At 50.7% G+C, this 25,728-nt stretch overlaps 1 long non-coding RNA gene across 1 annotated transcript in view; it reads right to left on the bottom strand.

The window, feature by feature from the left end:
• The window catches only part of LOC140218815 (uncharacterized), a 46,974-nt gene that overhangs the window by 20,026 nt on the left and 1,220 nt on the right, over positions 1–25,728 (bottom strand). Inside the window, exon 2 of the long non-coding RNA XR_011895004.1 lies at positions 24,380–24,484. This is a non-coding gene — a long non-coding RNA (uncharacterized lncRNA). The remainder of the gene's footprint in view (positions 1–24,379; positions 24,485–25,728) is intronic.

Here is a 25,728-nt window from a genome sequence, read left to right as displayed (position 1 = left end):
TTCTCGCGAGAGTGTAGCTGTTATAATTTGCGTTCTGGAGACGATTGAGCCGCGTAGGTCAGTTCTCGGGGGAGACTGTTTTTAGCGGGAAAGTATAAAAACAGGGTGCAATAGCCACATAGAGCTATTCGGTTTGTGAAAGTACTTTATGCGCTTGAAGGCCGACATATTTGACGTGGCGAGCATATTTAGTCGGTATTTGTCGTTTCGTTGCTAATTACACGAAGAACGGAAACGACGGCCGACATTTCTACAAAGCGGTAACACAGCGGCTCGTACACGCCGAGTGGTTAACAGTGCGCTTCCCGGCGTTCAGCCGTGTCGCGCTTTGACGGCAGTTTTCGGACAATGGAAGTCTGCGAGACCTCGAAAAAGACCGCTTCTGCGGTGAAAGATAAAAACGTTTAAAAAGATCAACGCGTGGCAGCCGAAATACACTGGTCGCCCATACAGCACTGTAATTTTATAATTTAGACTTCCCGCTCTTGCAGGTTCTAAGGAGAGCCAGCTGAGCGGGCTGAACCCCGAAGAGAACATGCTTCTGGCCGCCGTCGGCTGCGCCCTACTGCTCGCGCTCAGCGCCATCCTGGCGAGCATCGCGTACCTCATGTCGCGGGCTCGCATCGGCTCCGCAGGCGTAGCGTGCGATACAGCCGAGTGCCGGAACGCCAAGGACTACCTGGCCGGCCTGCTCAACCTGGGCTGGGACACGTGCACGGGCTTCTACCAGTACGTGTGCAGCTCCTGGACTGGCGGCAACTCGAGCTTCGCCGAGGACGTCGGTGCCGCGCTCGCCACCAAGTTGCACGATGCCCTACTTGTGGACACCGGCACGGCGACGAGAGACCCGTTCGGAAAACACGTGGCCGCCGAGACGTACAGGGCCTGTCACAAGTCAGTTGGCGCTGTGCGGCGCGCGCCCGCTTGAAGGGACGCTGAAGCGAAATGGCATTTCAAGCTGTAGTTATCGTGCATTTCTTGAACCCAAATATATGTACAGTCTCGTTAATATAATTCTAGTTTAAATGTATAGTCGCGAGGAATTCTCCGCCCTGTCGCCATTGAACCTAATGTATTGGCTGACCGCTTAAGCCGTAGTGGCTTAACGCGTGTCAAACGGTTAGTGCATAGTATCTACTCCACTTTTCGGTGTGTACAAGCGTGGCATCGGCGAAACGTGCGCGACGATCGCAGATAGCGAGATTGCGTCGCAGCAACCTTCCTTGGACTACAGTCGCCACCGATAGTGAGGTCAAAACATGGTAGCCATGTCGTGTTTCCTGCTACCGTTACTTCTAGCGCTTTCACGTCGTCATCATGATCGACGATGCGGACGATGGCACTTCCGTATCCGACACGGCTTGTTCATTGACCGTCATGAGGGCGTTCGCAAAGAAGTCGGGCCTGATGGAGAAACTGGCTCACGGCCTTGCTGAGTTTGAGATGCCATCGTCACTGCAAGGCCGCTACGGCAGCAAGTGAGAAGCACAGATTTTGATGCGAAAGCGTCAAGTGACCCATTGAGCGAGGAAGCCAGCAGCTGTCCTCTGCAGCAGCGAAATGGCCCCCAAACTCGCATTACCGTTTGCTGCGACGTCACGTCAAGAGCAGCGCCTCGATGGAGCCGACTGAGTGAAAGCGTACATCGACTAACGCGCCAGGTGTTGCCTGACGGGAGTGGACATCGCCGCGGTGCCACGTCACCCTCGCTCTCGGCAAGAGCGATCCTAGTAGAGCGGGCGAAAGGGCACACCTCCTGCCGCGTAAGCGCGCCAAGTGTTGCCTGAGGAGAGAGGACATCGCCGCGACGCCACGTCACCCTCGCTCACGGCAGGAACGCTGCGTTCACAGCGGGCTAAAGGGGACACCGGCTGCCGCGACAGCGCGCCAGGTATTCTATGAGGGGAGAGGGCATCGCCTGCGATGCCACGTCACCCTCGCTTTCGACAGGAACGCTGCTTTCACAGCGGGCTAAAGAGGACGCCTGCTGCCTCGATAGCGCGCCAGGTTTGCGCGTGGGGACAGGGCATCGCTGCGATGCCACGTCACCCTCGCTCTCGGTACGAACGCTGCTTTCAGAGCGGGCTAAAGGGGACACCGGCTGCAGCGATAACGCGCCAGGTGTTCTATGAGGGGAGAGGGCATCGCCTCCGATGCCACGTCACCCTCGCTCTCGGCGCGAACGCTGCTTTCAGAGCAGGCAAAAGGGCACACCTCCTGCCGCATAAGCGCGCCAAATGTTGTGCGAGGGGAGAGGACATCGCCGCCACGCCACGTCACCCTCGCTCTCGGCAGGAACGCTGCTATCACAGCGGGCTAAAGGGGACACCTGCTGAGGCGATAGTGCGCCAGGTGTTCTATGAGGGGGGAGGGCATCGCCTGCGATGCCACGTCACCCACGCTCTCGGCACGAACGCTGCTTTCACAGCAGGCAATAGGGCACACCTCCTGCCGCGTAAGCGCGCCAAGTGTTGCGCGAGGGGAGAGGACATCGCCGCGACGCCACGTCATCCTCGCTCTCGGCAGGAACGCTGCTTTCACAGCGGGCTAAAGGGGACACCGGCTGCGGCGATAGCGCGCCAGGTGTTCTATGAGGGGAGAGGGCATCGTCGCGATGCCACGTCACCCTCGCTCTCGGCACGAACGCTGCTTTCAGAGCGGGTAAAAGGGCACACCTCCTGCCGCGTAAGCGCGCCAAGTGTTGCGTGAGGGGAGAGGGCGTCGCCCCAATGTGTCGACCGATGGGCATCGCCGTGTCGGTGGCATGCGGCGCTGCCATCGCAGGCTGTGGCTTCTTGCTGGCTCGGGCAGCACGTACCGATAAGGTACATTACTCGCAGCGCAAAACTCGAAGGGCCGCTCAGCGCTGTTCGACTGGACATTATTAGTTTCGCATTCACAACTAAGAAGAAGTGCTTAGGTGTCCTAGAATGTTTCGTTGTCTGCTCGCAAATAAAAGTTCTCGGTGTGTGTGTTTGACCGAGAATCAACATGTTTTTGGGAGCCGGTAAGTCTATAGCCGCTCATCTGCCATGGTCAGTTAATTATACATCACTTAGTGCGTACCTAATCCACGTTACCCGCCAATTACGTATTGATATTTTACTGTATTCAAATAAATAAATAGGCTGGTCATGTCCTGATCGGAAGCGACTCGGAAACGAAAGGCAGATGGCAGCGCCATCCTGATAACCCCGCGTCAGCCCTCCGTGACGTCATAATTTTGACAGCGTCTGCTCGAGGCTCTGTATAGGCTTGTCTATATAGAAATAGGCATAAATTAAGCGATGACTAAGCCTGGCCAACTTAGGGAACTTTCGCAGACGAGAAATGGCTCGAATAATTGAAAAAAAAAGATACCCGTGACGTCGTGTTAGCCGCGACTCGCAAATGCGTTAGTGAAACGAAGGAAATGAAGGATCGATTTTTCTCCCAAATACAGAAGCTGGTGATCACATAGTCACAGCTGTATCCGGATCCCAAGTGTAGGTTGGCTTCCTACAGCTGTGTCTAACAAACATCGGGCCCGTTGCTTACCCTTCTCGTTTGTATCGCCTACTTTTTTAGGATGCAGCAACCGCAATATCTCGTTTTCTTGAAGTACGGTTTAAAGAGGCGAAAAGGAGTGCAACGATCAAAGAGTAAGCTGTAACGAATTCCAGAGTTCGCATTGCACAATTACGCTTCGTAGAAATTCAAGTTCGTAAAATTGTAAGTCATCTTGAGAAGTTGAAGCTGAAAGGTTTCTGACATAACAGATGAGGTCGTCAAAGAAATCACTACAATATTGAACATGGTGCCTTCTTTTGACGTGATAGCGTTAAGGAGCCCGTGTCGCAGGAAATCCGGCGGCTGGCGCCGGACGTCGCCTCTGCAACAAGAATTTGGGACCAAACTACGAACCACGCATACCCAACCACTTCTCTACCACCAAAGTTGCTCAGGCCTTGTCTTGCCTTCTTTAACAAGTTATTCCTCGGAATTTTGAGACCGCAGCCCACGAGCAAATGTAATGAAAAAAAAAAAAAACACCGACAGCGCATCTCCTTAATGTTAGCTCATCTCAGAGTGAAATATTAAAAGCCTAAATCAATAACAGGGAATCGACCCACGCCAGAGGCCGCATTTCTACCAGAAAGCTCACCTTCGTGCATAGCATTCGCACCCATCGCTTCCCAGTTGACGTTACGGTTACATAAGCTGCAGTTGTCGGGAGGCATGAAAAGCAGTAAGGGATCTTTGAACGCTATCGCGTTCCACTTTTTAAGGCGAAGCTTAAGCGTCGTCAAAATTTTCCTTATGTTGTTCGAATAAACTCAATGCGTGAGCTCCAACGTCTCTGGCCAGCATTTCTCTAAAGTTCGACAGCATTCTTTATGTTGAAACTTGATGGAAACGTTTGTTTTGTAATCAAGCTCATTCGAGAATGCAATTGGCAGCAGCCATGTATTAAACAAATGACCGGCCCCTGTAGGTTGAAGCTCAAGCAGAATGCCATAGAGTGTGCCAGGTGATCACATATATGCAAGTTAATGATGATAGCTAGTATACTGCTCTCATTGTTGCAGAGCACAGTGCAGAAGTAATAAGAATTAAGGTGATCGTAGGCCAGAAAATAAAGACAGCTGAGCAAGCACTCATATATTTACAAAGAAACCCTGTGGCCAAAACATGGTGTCCATGACGTCTTACCGGCTCCGGGAATCGCTTCTGGTGCGTGCAGCCCGCAAAAACGTCCTTCAAAATATGTTTATGTTCCGAAGAAGCGGTATCTGGAGGCTGCATTTCGACACCACCTGTAAATTTAACATATGCTCACATCTACGTGGTCGAGCCTAAATGCAGGAGATAAACGTTACATTTATAGTTATTCATACTGTTGTCGCCAAACTCTGTGCAGGTACGCGGAGTCGGAGACCACCCTTGGGGAAGTTCTCCAATATGTCAAAGGTGTGCTAAACATCCCAGGCATTCTTCGCGCCAAGAACTTTCCTGAGCTCATTGAAAACTTCGTGAGGACTTCCCTAACGTTCGGTTTCTCCTCCGTAATGAACATCTACTTGGTCAACGTGTCCGATCAGAGCGTAATCGTTCATATCTCGGCCGGCAAAAGTCTCACATCGAAGCTGGCCTACTCCGACGAATCCCACCTCGAACACACTCTGACGCAAATTTTAAGTAGTTCGTCAGTATCCAACGACGCGAACGAGACTGTAGCGAATCTTGTGAACCTCGACGCCGAAATAGCCCAACTGCTGCGCGAGCGGCACGCCCGTGACGACACGCAAGATTTGCAAACATTCCTGGATGGTCTCGTGCCAGGCGTGAAGGTGGACACCTGGCTATCTGCCATGAACACCGTGTTGCCGTCCAAACGCCATTTAAGCGCCAACGACATTGTGGTCGGCAGAGGCGTAGATTCTGTCAGGCGGTGCTTCGAGACGCTTGTCATGTCTGGCCTGCAAATGGCCGCCATGTACTTGGCAGTGAGCTTACAGGCCGAGGTGGCAGCCATAGAGATGCAGAAGCACCTTGCGGCAGAGAGCAAGCATCATACCATTCGCTTCTGCCTTGGTCTGTCCCAGCGAGCGGTCGCGGTCACGTGGCACCGTATCGTGACGGAGCTGGCCGCAGTAGCCGAAGCGGACGACGCGTTGGTACACGACATGTTCCACGCCCTGCAGCGGACGTCGGACGATGCCTCCGTATTCTCCTGGCTTCGCCGGAAGAGTCGGCTGGCGGCCACGAAGGTTGTCCACGAGACGTCGCTCACGACCAGCTATTACGGGCGAGCCGGCGCTGAAGAGCCAGCGGCCGCCTACGGCTCTTACGCGCCCACTTTTGGAGATCCGCGCCACTTTGTCGTCGATTACATGGAAGCGCTGAAGGAAGGCCAAGAGGTGCGCTTCGGCGCTCCGCCCACCTGGACTGAGTTAGCGCTCTCGACACTCGACCCTTTGGGGGACGTCGTCTACGATCCGTTGCTGAAGCTGGTGGCGCTACCTGCGGTCTTTCTCACCGAACCTCTCCTGTACGCGACGGGTGTGCCAATGTACTACAACTACGGCATCGTAGGCGCATTGCTGGCTTCGCAGCTGGCCACGGCCGTAGAGCATTCTGGCGCGATCGAAGTGGACGCCCAAGGGCGACCAGTGCCCGGAAGACTGCGCCAGCGTAACGTGACCCTGACCTGCCTCCGTCGCCTCCACGAGAGGCTAGGATTCGCGAAGAACGTCTCCGGGTCGACCCAAGAGCAGGATGACGCCATGTTTGCGTTGGCACAGGGCGTCGTGCTGGCTCACGCCGGATTGGCGGCGAACTTGCAAGCGTCGGCCCCGAACCGGGAGACGTACGATTCCCTGTGGCCCGAGGCTCAGACCACGTTCTTCCTGCGCTTCTGCCTGTGGTCGTGCAGCGCGAGCCAGCAACCGTCTCCGCTCACCCCGATGGAGCGGTGCCTGTTGCCCATGCACAACATGCCGGCCTTCGCCGACACTTTCGGATGCAGCAAAAGGAGCGATTTTGTCATGGGCGACTGTCGCATGTAGTATTGTCGCGTTCTTTTTCTCCTTTTCTTTTGTAATCTTGACCGCTAGACGTAACCGGCGTTGCGTGATCTTATGTGTCCGATCGTTGCGTGACGCATATCTTTCCAATGACAAAGACACCTGATGACATGTAAAAGAAGATTCCGCCTGTTTAGACGTTATAAAATGCATCTCTTATATTTATACTGTATTGCATTGACACAGAGGTTATAATATGCCCAACGTAAAATTCGCACTTTGTATGCGTGAATTGTGTGCTTGCATGTTGCATACCTTCAAATTATGATTTATTGTTAGATGATCATTACTATGGGTTACTATGTGTTACTATGCGGAAATGTTACTTTGAAAACAAAACTAGTAATGAGCAGTAACATAGTAATTATATTCCCGTGGATTCAAGTGTTTCTCAGCGTTACTTAGAATGACGTTCTCTATGCACGAGATTGTGTAATAACAACACTAGTAATAATAATTTGATTGTTCCTCATATGATGGTGGAAGGAAGCAGTAAAAGCAGCCGAAAAAAAAATCGGCATCTTGACAAAGCTGCAAATTGCCGCTTTTGTAGAATCTTAATTTGCATAATAAAGTCGCATTTTTGCCAGAAATTCGAAGCATCGATTGCGATAGCAAATTAGCAGACAGCCACACCAGATAAGGATAGCACTTTTATCGGCCTTATCAACTTGCCACCTTCGCTTGCTAACTAAATTAACGAGCATAGTGTCAGCTGTTGTGACGGAGACGTCTCAACGCTGCCGCCACTGTTGCGAAGGAGGATCCAAGGCGACGGTGATTAAACGAAACATTTATATGCAGTATGTACAAGGGCGTTACATGAACGGCCCAGAGGCCGGGGCATAATGGACTCGCACTAAAGCGTGCGGTGAGAAACGGGAGCACGCCTCTGCTTGCTGTCGTCGTCGTCGTCCCGTGGTTCGGGCTTTTATAACCACAGGAGTCGATGCAGTTGCCATCGGCTCGAACCTCCAATCAGGACCCACCACGGGTTGCTGTGCGAATTTCGACGAATGGACGAGAGGCACCTGCATCAGGCGATCCCGGTGAAGTGGTTCAACGGCGCCGCTCCGGCGGCGCCACCGGATGTAAACCGAACACGACCCGCCGTCGGGCCGGGCGAATTCGTTCGGCGCCCGGCTTCAGCTGCATGCCGGCAAAGCGAACCTTTGTTGGGAGCTCTAGCACAACAGCACCCCCGCCGCCAGACCATGCGCCAGGAAGACGAGCTGCTCCCTCGTGGCTCGGATGCCGGGCGCGCTTGTTGGTCAGGCCCATCCAGGTTCCCCTCCGTGCTCCGGGGAATAGGTGGCTCCACGCTCCTTCCCGTGAACAGGCCCCACTCGCCAGGCCAGGGTCACTCGTTCTCCGGCTTGTCGCCCAAGTGTCTCGACCAGCTTTATTTGGCAGCTCCGACAGGCTTTCTTCTCGGCACCGGTAAGGGTTAGTTCTGCAGCATCAGGGAACCAACCGACAACAGGCAACCCCCAACACGAGCAAGTGCCGTTTTGTCACCCGTCAGAATACCAGACTCAAACGTATCGAAATGGTTCTAGCTTTGTCTCTGTCCCAATTTATTTCCCTCTTCGACAAGAGATACATGTGGTATACAGAACTCTCAAGCGCGGCACAAACAATGTGTCACTACATGACCCGTAATGATTAGGATACAAAACAAAATTTTGGTTTTCTTGAGATCACTTGGTCAGAAAACACTAAGCTGAGGCTGAAAATGAGGTGTCTAAATTTTGCCCTCAGCTAATAACAACACCATTAGCGTTTCGTGAAGTAACGAAATGCAAGCTACGAGGAGTTCGAAGGCAGCACTGTTTAGAACGCACGGCTCAATGCGTCTGCGTTCGCGTTCAACTTTCCTTTCTTATAGCGAACGACAAGATTGTGCTGCTGGAGCGTCATACTCCATCTTAACAACCGGCCGCTTTTAGACGACATATTATTTAACCAAGTCAGTGGGCAGTGGTCGGTCTCCACCACAAACTTGGAACCGGCAACGTAGCAGGCCAATTTCTGCACGGCCCACACGACGCAGGCGCATTCCTTTTCAGAGGTGCTGTAAGCCTCTTCTCTGCAAGTTAGTTTACGGCTCAAGTACAAAACTGGCCGTTCATGGCCGTTATCATCCTCTTGGCATAGCACCGCTCCCATACCACGGTCGCTCGCATCGCACTGGATCAAAAAACCTTTTGAAAAGTCTGGCGCCAGTAGAACTGGTTTCTCGCTCAAGGCTTGTTTCAGCATTTGAAATGCGTTCTCTTTTGCCGTGTCCCATTGCACCTTCACTGGCTCAGACTTTCTAAGTGCGTCAGTTAGAGGACAAGCAAGCGCAGAGTAATCTTTCACGTAATGCTGGTAATATCCAGCCAAGCCTAAGAAGGCCCTTATCTCGGACTTGGTGGTTGGTCGGGGGTAGTTCACGACCGCGGCTACTTTGATTTCAGACGGTCTTCTTCGGCCGCGCCCCACCACATGCCCCAGATAAGTCACTTCGGCGCAACCAAGGTGACACTTCACAGGTTTTACCGTAAGACCTGCTTCTTTCAGCCTGCTCAGCACGACTCGTAAGTGCGCCAGATGTTCTACCCAGGTGTTTGAAAAGATGGCGACATCGTCGAGGTAAGGGAGTGCGTACTCAGACAGGCCACGAAGCACTTGATCCATTAGACTGGTGAAACAATACGGCGCGTTTTTGAGTCCAAAACTCAACATGACGGGGCGGAACGTTCCGCTCGGGGAAACGAACGCAGCGTAGCGACTGGCCCGCTCTGTGAGGGGGACTTGCCAATAGCCTCGCACAAGGTCTAGTGTGGATATGTAATTCGACTTCGATACCGTCTCCACCCTTTCCTCGAGGTTCGGTATCGGATAGGTCTGATCTCGGGTTATCGCATTGAGGCGTCGATAATCGATGCACGGCCTCGGATCCTTTCCCGGTACTTGGACTAGTATTAGAGGGGAGGTGTAGTCGCTCTCACTCGGCACAATGACTCCTAGGTCACACATGCGCTGAATCTCATCCGCTATAATCCGTTTCTGTACAGGAGAACAACGATACGGCTTACTACGTATCGGCTCTTCGCACGTTAGTTCAATGTCGTGCTCAATTAGCGTCGTCTTTCCGGGCCGATCGGAAAAGACCTCTTCAAACTCAGAAACAATTATTTTCAAGTCCTCCTTTTGGGCTTCGCTTAGGCGAGGTTCTAACTTTACTTGTTCCAGCAGGACATTCGGACCACCTTCTTTAATGTCAGCAGTGGTCAGGATTTCCGTACCTTCCTCGTCCTGAATACTCAAAACTACGTTCACCACTGCGTGACGCTGAATGTATGGTTTCATCAAATTGCTGTGGTAGATTTTGTTCGGTCGTTTGCCTAGTTTCACTTCGTAGTTTGTATCGGAAAGCTTCGATACAACCTTCGCTGGCCCTTCCCAATGAACCTCGAGTTTATTTTTCTTAGAAGGCCGCAGTAACATCACTTGGCTACCTGCTTCAAAAGTACGCTTCCTTGCTGACCGGTCGTAGTAAACCTTTGACAATGCCTGTGCAGCCTTAAGGTGGCTCTCGACAAGGTCTTTAGTTCTTCCGAGCCTCTGAAGCAAGTTAAGAACGTACGCAACTACATTTGGGTCCTCCTCGTAGCCTTCCCACGCCTCTCGTAGCATGCGCAGCGGGGTTCTTAAACTTCGACCGTATACAAGCTCCGCTGGGCTGAAGCCCGTACTCTCGTGGGGAGCAGATCTCAAAGCGAACATTGCGGCTGGAACGCATGCTTCCCAATCACGTTTCCGCTCAAAGCAAAGAGCTCTCAATATTCGTTTCAACACTGAATGCATTCGCTCTACTGGATTGGATTGCGGGTGATTGATCGAACTGTGGAACACTTTGATTCCGCACCTTTCCAGGAAAGTAGAGGTTAGGCAGCTAGTGAAGACGCTACCATTATCACATTGAATTTCCGATGGAAATCCGACTCGAGCGAATATAGAAAGGAGCGCGTCAACGACCTGAGGAGAATTGAGCTCTCTGAGTGGCACCGCTTCCGGAAACTTCGTTGCGACACACAGGGCAGTTAAAATGTATCGACATCCGTTCTCGGACTCGGGCAGTGGCCCTACTATGTCGATTACCAGCCGACGGAAAGGCTCAGTTATGACTGGTACCAACTTCATTGGTGCCTTCCATTTGTCAGTACTCTTGCCGACCCTTTGACATGTATCGCAAGAGCGCACAAACTCTTCAATGTCCTTCCAACAACGAGGCCAATAGTACTCTTGGGCAAGTCGAGCTTTCGTTTTCTTCAAGCCGAGATGCCCTGCCCACGCGTTCTCGTGCGCGAGGTCCAGTAGTTGTCGGCGATACTTTAGAGGGATTAAAAGCTGCTCATATTTACGACCCTGTACATCCGTATAACTGCGGTACCACAAGCCAGATTTCTCATGGAATGAAACATTCTTTCTCGCTGCTCCCAGTTTCACATTATCAAGCAAGTCCTTTATCAAGATATCCCCCCGCTGTTCTCGAATGAACGTCGCTCGGTCAACGTTCAGTAGCTCATTCCAGCTGTCAGAGACTGGGGTCAACGTCGAGCTCACCTCGCCCAACGGCGCTGGTTCGGTTTCTCCGCCGGTGGGGACGATGCAACCCTCTTCCGCAGCAGACAGCCCGACTGCACTATTGCGGGAGTTCTCCAGCCCGGTCGACTGACTGCTCGGGTTACGCTGCTCGGCCGCTGTTTTTGTCTCACTCTCTGGGGCAGCATCAAGTTTCTGCGTAAGCTTCCGCGCTTGCGATCGCGTGAGGGCCATGCACGCCAAGCTGGCAAAGAACGATTTTCCCTGTTCTTTTAGGAGCTGCTCCGAGCTGTTAGAGAAAAGATAAGGAAAATGCTCTGGGAGGGCTGCCGACACGGCCGCTTCGGTACTAAGCTTACCAAAAGTGCCTTCAATGATCACCGTAGCGATCGGTAAGCAAGCACACTGCTCCTCAGCAACCTGCTTTATCCACGCGCATTCTCCTGTGAAGTCGTTTGGAGAAACTAGTGAAGAGTGGACCACGTCCATAGTGGCCGCTGAGTCCCGGAGTGCTCGGCATTTTTTTCCGTTAACGCTTATCTCCTGCATATAGGGTTCCAACAACCGCATGTTCTTTTCTGTTCCTCGAATCGTTGCAAAAGCAACCTTCTGTTTACAGTTTGCCGCGATGTGCCCTTCCCTTTTGCAGTTGTAGCAGATTAGCGGCTTCCGCGTCTCAAATGCACGTGCGGCATCCGCTCGCTGCTTGGCATCATCGTTTGATTTTTGCGATTCATATAACTCTTTCCTCACAGTCTCTTTAGGAGGAGATGAGTCCTTTCGAAAACTGCGGTACGCGAACGGTTTCCTTTCATCGGGCTTTGTAAAAGCGTCCTTCCTCTCCGCTTTTTCCACTCGCACGGCCCTATTATGCAAGCTTCGGCGGATATAGTACTCCTCAGCTAGCTCTGCTGCCTTGTTCAGCTTTACTTCTTGAAGCCTATCCTGCAGCCAGAGCCTGACGTCATCTTCGATGCAGCGGTAGAATTGCTCCAATGCTACGCACTCTACCACTTTATCTCGATCGTCATAAACTTCTTCGCCCTTAAGCCATTCAATCAAATCAGCCTTAAGGCGGAATGCGAAGTCGATGTGCGACTCACTGCCCTTTTTTGCGAACCTGAACCTTTGCCGGAAAGCCTCGGGTGACAATCTATACTTCCTCAATAGAGCCTCTTTGACATCATCGTACCTCTCAAACGCCTCCTTTGACAGGCACGTTATCACGTCAGATGCCTCCCCAGGAAGCATAGCTAACAGGGTCTGTGCCCAAAGGGACCTCTCAACGTCGTTTCGTTCACAAACGTGCTCGAACTTGACGAGATACTTGGCCATGTCTTCGCCAATTACGAACGGCGGCAGTTGGTCCCGAATTCTTGGACCGCTCGCCTGAACTGTCGTAGAAGCTACCGCCGGCGAGGACTGCCCAAGCTCTAACTCCAACCTCTTTGTCGCGAGCCGCTCTTTTCTATCGGCTTCCTCTTTACGTATACGCTCCTGCTTCTCAGCCTCCTCTTTACGTATACGCTCCTGCCTCTCGGCCTCCTCGAGCTCGCGTTCACGGCGCTCTTTGATCGCAGCCCAGGCCTCATTGGCCTCCTCAGCAGTTACGTTCTCGTTCTTCATGATATCAAGAATTGCTTGCTTTCGTTTCGCACGGCCTACGGTAAGGCCTAGCTCCTCACAAATTTCGATGAGTTCCTTTACCCGAAAGTTCTCCATTGTTCACAGTGGCCTCTTGCCGTTTGCCCTTGCTAGAATTCCCTTGCCTTTCACTACTATCGAGCTACTAGCGTGACACGCGCAGGTAATTCTTTACACTGTCTTGTTTATTCCCTCGGCACTAGCTTTGGTTTCAAAACTCTCACTAGGTCTGAAACAATCAAAGCTCTCCACAGTGCTTCACACAGCCCTACTCTAAACTACGATAACCTGTGCTAGAGAAGTCTGGTGAACTGAGGGGAAAACATCAGGCACTCACCGCGCCGGGGTAGCTGACGCCGGTCGATCCCGCAGCTGCCAACCAACTGTTGTGACGGAGACGTCTCAACGCTGCCGCCACTGTTGCGAAGGAGGATCCAAGGCGACGGTGATTAAACGAAACATTTATATGCAGTATGTACAAGGGCGTTACATGAACGGCCCAGAGGCCGGGGCATAATGGACTCGCACTAAAGCGTGCGGTGAGAAACGGGAGCACGCCTCTGCTTGCTGTCGTCGTCGTCGTCCCGTGGTTCGGGCTTTTATAACCACAGGAGTCGATGCAGTTGCCATCGGCTCGAACCTCCAATCAGGACCCACCACGGGTTGCTGTGCGAATTTCGACGAATGGACGAGAGGCACCTGCATCAGGCGATCCCGGTGAAGTGGTTCAACGGCGCCGCTCCGGCGGCGCCACCGGATGTAAACCGAACACGACCCGCCGTCGGGCCGGGCGAATTCGTTCGGCGCCCGGCTTCAGCTGCATGCCGGCAAAGCGAACCTTTGTTGGGAGCTCTAGCACAACACAGCGCGCACCGTAAACACGAACACATCACACTCGATGATCGCAGACGCTCGCTCTCGAAACGCTGGCGTGAGCAAGCGCGGCAACTGCAGCGAGCGAAGGGACCTTCCTGATATCTATCGCTTCGACGTAAACGTGGCGCCGAAAACACACAGCACGCACAAAGCTACGAGCCATACGCGCACCTAGACTCTGCCCCCAACGCAGATCGCTCTCGAAATACGGCCACGCGACCAAGCGCAGCAGCCACGTACGCAGTTGCAGACGGCATAGAACGCCGCAACATTCCATCCTCTACCCCCCCTCCCAGTGCCTCGCAACGTTGGGTGCCCAGCGCGCGACGGAAGACTGTGCGCTTCCTCCCCGCTCTCCTCCCTTTCGCGCGTGCGAGATTGAGCCACGATCGTCGGCTCCCCTACCACGTTTCACTGTCGCATACAGCGTAGGGCGCGCGGAGACGGTGTTATCGTCCTTGGACTTTACACGGCACATAACGGCGACGGCAACGCCGACGGTAGAAATGCGCCTGGAGTGTACAATAAGAGCTACCGCCGTAAAAACAAAATACAAAAAAGCAAACAAGTAAGATTACGAAATACATATTATCCTCAAAACAATACATACGGGTTCAGGCGCATTAAAAAAAAGCGTAGTAGATATGGCATACCGAGCACAAGAAAGAGAGCACGATATAAATAACACACAACTTCACGAAACCACACCAAAACTTATTCGATCACAAAATAATAAGGGAGCAAACCCTTATACCGGTGTCACACGTTCATATCTGATCGCGACCGGTGCTGATCCCGATCGGATGGTCGCTGCTACATGGTCCAACAATCCGGATCGAGTTATTATCGTGTGCTGATCGTCAGAAACTCTCAGAACTGCATAATCTATTAGCTACAAATTGAGATTTACAAAATATGGTTAAATTTTGAGAATAATTCAATTTTATTGCTTACTATTGCTCGTAAAAGACTTTTAAACGTTTTTTTATTGCACTGGCTTCACTTCTTGTTTTAGCGTTTTTAGAATACTGCGCTAGAGGGCGTAGAGGGCGCCCCTTAACTGCGTAGAGATCGCGATTAAGGGGCGGATCGCGATTCTCGGATCGCGATCGCCCAGATCCGGATGCCGCAGGATTGCGATCGCAAATGACCGTGTAGCAACACCCGATCCGGATAGAGTTCGATCCAGACAGGCCCCGATCGCGATCAGAAGATTACGTGTGACGCCGGTATCATAGGTCATATAGAACGAGTCTATTTCTGTGTAGTACATTCAGCAAACGAAGCAATTTGTTTTCTAAGGTTTGTAATTCATGGGACATTCTGAATTTTCTTGTCATCCACAACTGCTTCCATTCGGAACACTGCAGCGAACAGGCTCAGCGCATGACTCAAGGCCGTTCAAGGCCTGTTTGTGGTGCCTTCGATACAACGGCGATAAGCGAAGTGGCATGGCCGCGGAAACTATAGCGCTCAAGCTTTCGAATTAGCAGTTGTTGACGTAAATGGTCGAAGGCTTTAGCAAAATGAACAAAAACTCCGATCACAATTCTGTTCTGTTCCATTTCGTTTACTATAAATTCCTTTTGATGCGAGATAGCAGTCTGTAGAGAGGCCTTTGCAAAAGCCATATTTGGAATCTAAGAGTATGTCATGTGTTTCTTCAAGGCCTCTGAAGTGACAAAATAATTTTTTTCAGCCAACCTTTAGAATATAGCTAAAATTGATATCGGACGACAGTTGCCCAGACTATTTCGATCACCCCCTTTTTTGAAATATAGAAGACAAGCGCGTAAATTGCATTCTGGAAGGAAACACAGCGCCGGCAATGCACAAATGTAATTTGTGGGTTCAGTAGCGTATAATTATGTCCAAAAAATAATTAGTGTGTCTTGTCAGAAATCCGAGAAAAGCCCGCTAAGGGCCGTGGTTAGCGGTGTTAGATACGGGACCTTTTCCTGAGCCTCCTTCGAGTTCACCAGACCACATCGAATCGCGTCACAGCTAATTAAGGAGCGCAGAAGCACATCTACCCCGTTCCCGAGCGCGGCACGTGCAAATGAGTTGGCGTCCCCCACCCCGTGCGCCGCAGGTGTAGCTATTCACTGCTTGACTCTTCCCGAAAGTGTAGCGAGAGCCTGGCACTGTTCCAGGTAACGTGGGTCCCGAGGCAAGACGGCTGTAATGCACCGTGAAGCCCTGGCAGCAATCCCCCCATCTGCCTTTGTGAAGGCAGTTGCAGACCGGGAAGGCAATACCGCAGACAAATAATCCCTCGGACAATTGGAGCCCAAGGAGTGACCCTCTGAGCCGAATGTGACGTACACTCGCACGGGCGCCTACCATTGGCCAAAAATGACACCTGAGCGGGCTAGACGATTGGCCGAACGGGACGTGACTTCGAGACACCGAAGGGGTTAAAAGCCAGAGACCGGGAGCAGCAAGAGAGCATTCCTTCATTCTTCTCTTTCGAGCTTCTTGCCACGGGCCGCAGCGTCCGAGTTGCTGCCGGCCCGTAATGACTTTATGACTGTTAATTTCTTTGTGCTCTCACTGTAAATAATGTAAATAAACCTCCAGTTTTCATGTCAAAGCCCTCCTCAACCTCGGCCAACTCCCGCACCCAACGGCAAGGTCCAAAATCTGGGGGACAGCAATTGGGATTGTCCTCCAGATACAACAACTGGTGGCAGCGCTAGGGATGAACCTTCGTCCAAAGAGATCCAACAGCGTACGTGCCGCACATAGGCTGCCGCTTATCGTTGCCTCTCAACCACAGGATCACGGCCAGTGACTACCCTAATTTTGCAAACTGCATAACTGGCAAGTCGAGAGGAATCGGCGGACACGAACCACCACCACCAAGTGAGTACCCTATTTACTGATTTCTGCAACGGCCGCACACCCGTCTGGCTAAGCCCAACGCCGGACGAGCTGCCGCAACCCCGTCCATGAACGCGCTGTTGCACCTGTGGTGCGTGTCGTGTGCTGGCGTATCTATGAGCAGAGCACGGGCGCCCGCCTGTGCGGCAACTCGGAGCTCTCGAAGTGAACCGAGCAGTAGTAGAACCAATGGAAATACCAAGAGTACAGTTGGAAGATACAAGCACAACGCAGATGGACCCTACCGAAGTAAACAACACAGGAACTACCCGCAATTATGACGCAAGCAGCGGAAGAACAGTTGAACATTAGTGCGTCTGGACCACGAGGGGCAGAAAAGGCAAGAAGGACGCGGAGAATAAAACGGCACAAGAAAGCGACCTAACCAAGGAAGAAACGACCAGAAAGCCACCAGTAGCGCAACAGCGAAAGCACAGGCTGCCGCCTCTATACCAGCCGACGACTACAAGGTCGTATATATGGCCCACAAGCAGGCCTCGAGCTTGGAAAGGGGAACAATGTTGCCATCGTGCACGCCATCGGAAGAGCCAGCGGCTTCTCGCAGCAAGACTTCGGCGAAAAAGCGTGCGTTCAAGTCTGGAGAATCGAGAGCGTGTTTATTGCGAGCACGGCCGAGTGGGAAGACGACAAGAAACTCGAAAATGTTGGCGGAATGCAACTTAGCGGCACTTCCTTCGCCGTAAAAGGCAACGCTTGAACCGAGGACGATGTATCCAGAGGCGTAGTAAGTCCGCCATGAATGAAGAAAACTCGAGGCAAGTCTTCGCGCACCAGCAATGTGCACGGTCATCCACTGCCGTATGCGGAACCGAATGTATGACCACGCTTGCCGCCGCGCACACGGGTCTTAGACTGTCAGCGCGAGCAAGGACTGTGCACTCAGATATCACCATCGGACTCTGCCCTCAAAGTCATGCTGCGACAGATAATCGATTGCCTGCAGCTGCTAGTGTCCTGTTTAAATACGCCAGTGGTGCTAACAGCGGCAAAATTTATGAACGCTATACACAGCCTCCTGGCTACACTGCAGTAACTTCTACCTCTGCCCGCGAAGATGGCTGTGCTGTGCTGTGAAGTGAACACGTATGCATTGTACAGAAACAGCATACTGTGCAGCCCTCCTCATATTCACCATACCCCCACCCTCCTTCCTCTTCACATCCTACCTCTCTTATTCCCCGACCCACTTCCCCAGCGTGGAGTAGCAGGCTAGAGGCACTTCACTCTGCAGGCCGACCTTTCCACCTTTCTACCATTAAATAATACCTATCCGTCTGCCGTATGCTCGGGCAACCGTCCGCGGTGATCTTTCTTCCAAGCACCGTACGTGCCCTATTACGTCCGCCTCCAGAGTCTCGGCTTGCGATGCCCATCCTACCGCAAGTCGGTGCAGTACTACAGAACCTGCGGCAACACGGGACACCACCAAGATGTCCGCCCAAGACCACTACCAACCTTCTGCTATAAATGTGGCAAAACCGACCAACTACCGGACCATAAGTGCGAACCCACCAGTAATTTATGCCGAGAAGGACATAAAACTGCAAGCAGAGATTGCGAGGAAAACTGAAATCCACCCCGCCGCCATTCAACATACGCATGGACACGCTCAAAGCGAGAGAAAGTCGGTGGAGCTCAGGCGGCGAAGAATTCCCAGGATTTGGAAGCACAACCACCAGCATGAGCAGCAGGGCTGGCAGCGCCCCCGAAAGAAGCAGATCTAGCAAACATTTTTTTTGTTTTGTTTTTTGACTGCGTGAACTGACGACCACAGAGAGAGCATGAAACAGGGACAGGCGCAGACTTGCAGCAAACTTTTATTTCACAAAGGCCACATATTACTAAATCTCAGAAATGCACCACTGCGCGTGCATAGCAAAAACAAGATCACAAAAAAAAAAAAAAAAAACTCTGTACATACAACACGGAACCTGACCACGCTCTTCAATAAGCCTAACCTCACTGTAGCGCGGATAAACTGGGGCATCGCTGACACAATCATGTCCCTTCATTCTTATATGGCACGCCTCGCGTATCTCTGTGGCTCGGCTGTCTTACACAAAATCTTTACTTCTTTCGGGATCGGCTTACACGTGTGCGCCAAGCAGTCGATAGGAAGGTGCCCACTTGCGTTATTCCCAATTGACAACCCATGCTCACGCGAGCGCACATTCAAGCACTTTCCTGTTTGGCCTACGCAGACTTTGCCACATGATATAGGTATCTGATAGGCTATCCCAACACTGCAATCTACGTAGGAATTGGTGTTCTTTTCCCCGCACCCTTGCAACCTATCTCCACTTCCTATGCGCGAGCGTATTCCTGCGAGCTTGCCGGGAGCCGAGGACACAATCTCAACTCCATATCGATTCACAACCTTTTTTGGGACGTCTTGTGAACATAAGGCACAACATCATGTTTTTCGTCTTTGCGTCCCCTTGCATCTTCCACTATTATTTCCGTTTTTATATTCTTGAGCACTGCATCGGCTACTGCTGAAATGAGTGATTGCGGGAAACCAGCTTCTTCCAACCTTGCAATCTGCTTGTCAAAACGATCCTTTGTGTGTGCATGATTTCTTCATAAGGCTGACCTGATGCACTCGGTGACCACTGCCCACTTCACCGTTTTCTAATGAGCTGAATCGCAGGGCAACAACTTCTCTTGTTCCTAGATTGTTCACAGAGAAAATGCTATTACTCGTTGCCTATAACGACTCATTTTCCTTTTTATTTTCCGTTACAAGAAAAAAAATGTGCGATACGGTAGCAGGCAGGTGGCCGCTTCCCTTGCCCCCCCCCCCCCCCCCTCCCCCTTTGTTCGTGTGTTTAGATGGTTTCGCTTACACTTGTACAAGTGAAATTATACACCAGCGAAAGCTTAGTTGCAGCATAGTGTAAGGGTCCTCAACTGTTCTGCGCACGGCGCCAGCGAACACAGCGGACAAGCAACGAGACCGAGTCGATCACGCTGCTTGCTTGTCTCTCGGAAAAGCCTTGAGCGGAGGAAAGGTGAGACCTCCCCGAACAAGGTGACACAGAACACGACACTTCTTCATGTCTCGTAGTTCTATATACGCTCTGGATTTTTTACCCAAGACTCCAATACCAACTAGCTCAACTATCCACCATATTGCCTATGGGGCTCTCTGGTGCTGTTTGCTGCCGTTATGAACCAGCTATCCCCGCAATACGTGTTGATCAAATGTCCTCTTATTTTCACCGTACGCGCACGCACGCACGTCGTGTGTCGGTTCTTGTCGGTCTGCTATTCGTATATTATCGAGTGGAAAAAAAATCTGATGAAAGGCAAAATCCACGATTCCAGAAGTGCTGTCAGAAGCATCACTTTTTTTTTGCGATAGTAAATGTCCATAATTTTACAGTATAGCTTCGACCGTAATAGCAGCACTCTGACATTTTAGCTGACGGCAATATTCAGAGTTGCTACTCGTCGTAGCACCGACGCTGCAATTAGCCACGTGCCGCGAAGAATGGCATGCGTACACATGCTTCAACATGATTAAAAACAAATAAAATAAGGTATTCGCGACATGCGATAGCAACAATTAAAAAAAAAAACACAGCACGCGTTTGTTAATGTCAACCAAAAACCACACTGCCTTCGCGCTACGCTGCGGAAGAAGGCGTGTTTCCGCACAATTGGTTCTCATTGGCTGCTTGGGGAGAAAGTAGCGAGCATGGGGCGGGCCTTCCGAACGCAGTTGGGCCGGTATTTTGTAGCGATGCCTTTTCCGATTCTACGCTTTTTCAGACTTTTTGCGCTTGGCCAGTGGTCAGAGCGACGGTCTCACCACATTATCAACGGGATCAGGTGGCCGTGCGTGGTGGATGATAAGAATAGCATAGAATAAGGCAAAAGGCATCGCTACAAAATAGCGGCCCTGCTTTGCCGCGTGCAATCCACAATGCTCCTCATGACGGGCAAGCCAGTTCGCCCTATTTTGCAAAGAAGAGTCTGTTACCCTATCGAAAACTCGAGTATCCTCGAAACAGCGCGCAAAAATGCACACGCAGTTTATGTAGATGCATCACTGAGCTTGGTCCGAGACAGCTTCTCAACCAGCCGAGTGACCTGAAAGTAGTAGAAAATGAGGCACATGATTACGAGTTCAGCCGCTTTCGAATTCCCTCTTCGACTGTAATGTTGACTTATCGGTTGCCGTATAGCAGCGTACGCATACTTTATATACGGGCGGAATGCAAGGCGTAGCAGGTTGGCGTTGGGGTGTTTATAAGCAAGTGCCCGTTTCTGTTCACAGGCTTTATTAATCGTCCTTGATCCGTCTACTTTATACGCTGCGAAATAAAACTGTTAACAATTAGTCATATTTCACAAAATTAGGTATACGTGACTCGATGTTGCTTCTTTTTGTCCCACTATATACAGGCATAAACTTGTCCGTGGTTGATGTCTGCCCATGAGGCAAACAGCAGCCGTGCCCGGACACTGCATAGCAAGCTTTGCAGTCACTATGGTCAGTCAGAAGTCAAGATAGCATGAGAGGCCTCTCGCAAAAAGGAACACAAAAGAAAGCTCAGCGCTTTAAAATTTCACTGGCACGAAGATGACTCTCCCAAGCAGCTCATCAGGGTTTGCGTGCTAACCTCGGAACTTTTATTGCAAGAGCACTTGTACGGATGCTCAAGGCGTAACGCCCCTTGGTCGGCGCCCTTCCGAACAGGTAGGCGCAAAACGTCATCGAGGGAGGGGCTTCAGGGCCGCGCATTCGCTATCGACAACAGGATAGCACGACTGCTCAAGAGCGATCAGGAGGCTTCACGCCGTCCGTGCGGGGTGGCATAGGAGGTCTCCAGAAACCCGCGTTGCGTTTGGCTGAAACAGCTACGACACCAAGGGCTAGGGGGCAGGAGGAGGCTATACTGTGAGCGTCCATTAGCTAGTGGACATCTCCATTGCGTCTGATGCTGAAGTTTTGATTGGCTGAGCGGGTTGTACACGTGAGAAGGGGAGGCAGCTCATGCACCACCGAAGTGCGACGTCTGCAACGCCGCTGGAGGCGCTCCTCGTCCCAACGGCGTTCTCAGACGTCTTCAGCGCCGTGCTAAACTCTGCTATGGAACCTTTCAATGCCTCGTCTCCGGACGAAACTACCAATGTGTTATGCTGTTGTCGTAACTGTTAACCTCCTGATTTTAGTTTTTGTTATTCGTTTGCTATAATACTGTTTCAGTGTACTTGCACACGAGGTAGCACCTGCTGTTTGTAACCTTGGGATTCCTTTTCGCATGTTTCCTAATGAATTACTGTTGTTGTATTAATTAAAAACAGATAGATAGATAGATAGATAGATAGATAGATAGATAGATAGATAGATAGATAGATAGATAGATAGATAGATAGATAGATAGATAGATAGATAGATAGATAGATAGATAGATAGATAGATAGATAGATAGACAGACAGACAGACAGACAGACAGACAGACAGACAGACAGACAGACAGACAGACAGACAGACAGACAGACAGACAGATAGATAGATAGATAGATAGATAGATAGATAGATAGATAGATAGATAGATAGATAGATAGATAGATAGATAGATAGATAGATAGATAGATAAGAATAATTATTTCACCTTCCTCGTGCACAAAGTACCTCCTTGCCAACCCTCCGTCCCCTCAGATTATGCGTGGGTGCGCGCCATTATCGTAATATACCGATTGATTGATCATTTGATGATAGATGATAGACCGATCGATCCCTCCAGACACAATGAGTATCGCTCGCGCCTGACGCAGAAAAAGATACCCCAGCAGGTTTAGGATTTGCGCGACAAGGAAGCGTCAAGACGGGGACAAAGATACAAACTTCAAGAATGGAGAGGAGGTGCCATACACTAGGTGATTCATTGGCCTAACAAGGCACTTTCCGCTGCATTTTTGGCCTATCGCTAACCATATAGTATGTATAGTCATCATTACGGTGCCGCGGACTGGCGTTTGGGTACGGCGCTTAATTTTTGTTCGATCCATTAGACTAAAATACACCGAACGAAGGACTAATTGTCAAACTTGCTACTCTCCTACCACTACATATTTTGCAATACTTCAAGTAGCTTTTCTTGTTTTTTTTTTTGTTTTTTACTGTACTATCTAGCATGAGCTGTTTGTTTCCTTTCTAAGACGGTCTAATACAGTGACCACCTCCTTTAGCCTCACTGAGACTGGCACTATAGGAAATAATAATAATAATAATATTAGTAATAGTATAATAATAATAATAATAATAATAATAATAATAATAATAATAATAATAATGTTTGCTTATGTAAGCGAGAGTGCCTCTTTCTCTTCAAAATCACTCTCGCTCTCTCTCTCTCTAAGCGAGACAAGCTACTCGAGCGCTAGTTTCTTCCATGTCTCCAAGGCGATAAACTGTGCTGCTGCAGGAGGAGGCGCAGAAGAAGCAGCGCGCATGCCGATCGAGCGCCGGTCGAGAGCGCTCGTCTGACGTTGGAAATTCCAAACGCGAGGCGCGCTCTCCAGGCTGGTCGTGGCAGAACCATGCAGCGATGCCACAGCGTACGTAGGATAACAACGCGGGGCAAGACGCTTGAAGATAGCCCTGTTCCAACCATCCAGCACGAGTTGAACGTGAATCATTTTTACTGCAATTATACGGACATTCCGGGCGCCTTTCTGCCATCGTCGTCGGGGTTGCAGCGATGTTCCGTATAAAGTCCAAGTGCGATGAGATCGTCACCTCGCGCCGTGTGCTGTACGTGCGAGGGTAAGCCGACGATCTCAATCTCGCCAAGGGAGGAAATTTCCTCCCTTGCGCCGGCGAGATTGCGTGCTTCCTCCCCGCTTGAGCGGGCAGGAAGCGCGCCGTCTTTCGTCGCGCGCAAGGCACCGGGGGAGGGGGGAGGCCGTTCTAGTACGGCGTCGGCTGCGTCTGGCGCGGCCGCGCGGGTCCTATGTTGAAAGCGATCTGTGCTGATAGTTTCGTGTACGCTGTGTTCTCGCCGCTTAGTTCGCGTTGAAGCGAGAGGCAGCGCGAAGGTGAATTCGCACACTGCTGCTGCCGCGCTTTTCAACGCCAGCGCTTTGACAGCGAGGATGTGCGGCCATCGAGTAAGACGTGTTCATGTTTGCTTGTGCGCGGGTGACGCTATGCTTGCTAATTCACTTAGTAAGCGAATGTTTGCAAGTTTATACGGCCGATACAACTACTATCCTTACTTCGTATACCTAATAATACCTAATAATTTGCTATCGCAATCGATGTTTCGCCTTTCGGTTGCACCTGCTACTTTTTTAATGCGTGCGCATGAGGATAGTCGAAGTGGGAAAAGCGTGCGTGCGTGCGTGCGTGCGTGCGTGTGTGTGTGTGTGTGTGTGTGCGTGCGTGCGTGCGAGCGTGCATGCGTGCGTGCGTGCGTGCGTGCGTGCGTGTGTGTGTGTGTGTGTGTGTGTGTGTGTGTGTGTGTGTGTGTGTGGGTGTGTGTGTGTGTGTGTGTGTGTGTGTGTGTGTGTGTGTGTGTGTGTGTGTGTGTGTGTGTGTGTGTGTGTGTGTGTGTGTGTGTGTGTGTGTGTGTGTACTGCAACTGACGGTGGGTTGCTCCAGACCGTCAATTGCACTTCTCTTGTTGAAGAGACAGGACATGTCTCGATTGAGCTCCTGAACAGCACTTTGCAACGTGGTGAACGCGGTTTAAATAACGGATCGAGGACCTCAAAGAAGTGCGCATTACCGCTAAATCACAACTGAATTTTTTCTCTCGAACAGCCGATGCTGTAGTACTCACCAGAAGATCCGCTTCGTTGTATAGGCTTGCACATTGAGGCGGTACATCAGGTTGTAGTTTGCTCATCTGTTGCTGTCTCATTAAGAGCCACATCAGGTGTAGCACCTGCAAAAGTAGAATAGTATAGCGTGTAGTGGCAGCGCTACAACTGCAGTTATTTTCACTATTGAACGACGGCACACAACCAAAGCGAAGCGTCATTTATGCTGCATACACACATGGTGGATTTTATTTTCCATCGACTACAGAAAACCTCATTTGCGGGCATCTACATTCCTTAGACATTATTCTGTGGAGTTTATATATTATGATAGATATCCTCTTGACAAATCTTTCGGTTTCATAGGAGGGCGTACACAGCGCTGTGTGCGTCCCCTTCTTGCGCCAAAAGGTATATTTATGACAGGCTGAAATGAACATCAAAAGAACCTCAGAACGAGAGAAGATAGTACATCGTTACGTCATTGTCAGGAGTGTGGCTGTAGCGTAGATTTCAGGCACACAAAGACTCCTCACGGGCATTGCAATCAGTTTGAATCATCGAAGCAAGTGAAATTAGTCGCTTAGGAGCGTCATCCGTTAATGTGACGTCATCGGTATTTTCCGATAATAAGTTACGCTATCTGGGTGTCAATGACGCGAGTAACATGACGTGATTACACATCATTTTTTTTTCTCGCGTGTTGTTATGAATTCGGTCTCTTTATGTACGTCTACTACTTCAGAATAAAGGAGTTGCAAGACGGCGGACGCTATGTGCGTACCCTTGTGTCCTCGTACCGTGTTGCGATGTTATAAAGTCAAGATGATCACCCAACGAACCCATATTCCGACGTTATCAAGTTTCATTTGTGATAGCGGCGATAGGGATTTGTTCCTCGATCGCCCGCCCTGTGATCCTTGAATTTTCCTCTACTAAACATTCGTGGCGACACGTTGAGTCTAGTGGACTATTACGCTGTATTATTTAATTTTACATTTACTTATTTTATGTATTTATACATACTGTGGCCTTATTATAGGATTGCAGCAGAAGTGAGAAAAAGCTCATTCATCTTCCTTCACGGGAGCTCAGTGGCTGCGGCGTGGCGCTGCTAAGCACGAGGTCGCGGGTTCGGTACCAGCAATGGCGTACGCATTCCAACAGTGACAGAATGAAAAAGGTTGCACTCGTTTACCGTGCATCCGTGGCCAAAATTAATCTAGAATCTCCTACTAAGCATGCCTCACGATCGAGTTGTGATTTTTGACACGTAAAACACCTTGATTCGATTAGTTTTATTCATTCACCTTGTCTATTTGCCGATACTTACCCCGCTTTTTCTATTGCATTTTCTAAACTAAAGAAA

This window comes from Dermacentor andersoni, chromosome 6 (genome assembly GCF_023375885.2).
Source record: "Dermacentor andersoni chromosome 6, qqDerAnde1_hic_scaffold, whole genome shotgun sequence".
Lineage (NCBI taxonomy): Eukaryota > Metazoa > Arthropoda > Arachnida > Ixodida > Ixodidae > Dermacentor > Dermacentor andersoni.
Note: the sequence above shows the minus strand (reverse complement) of the source record. Positions and strands in the feature narration are given on the sequence as shown.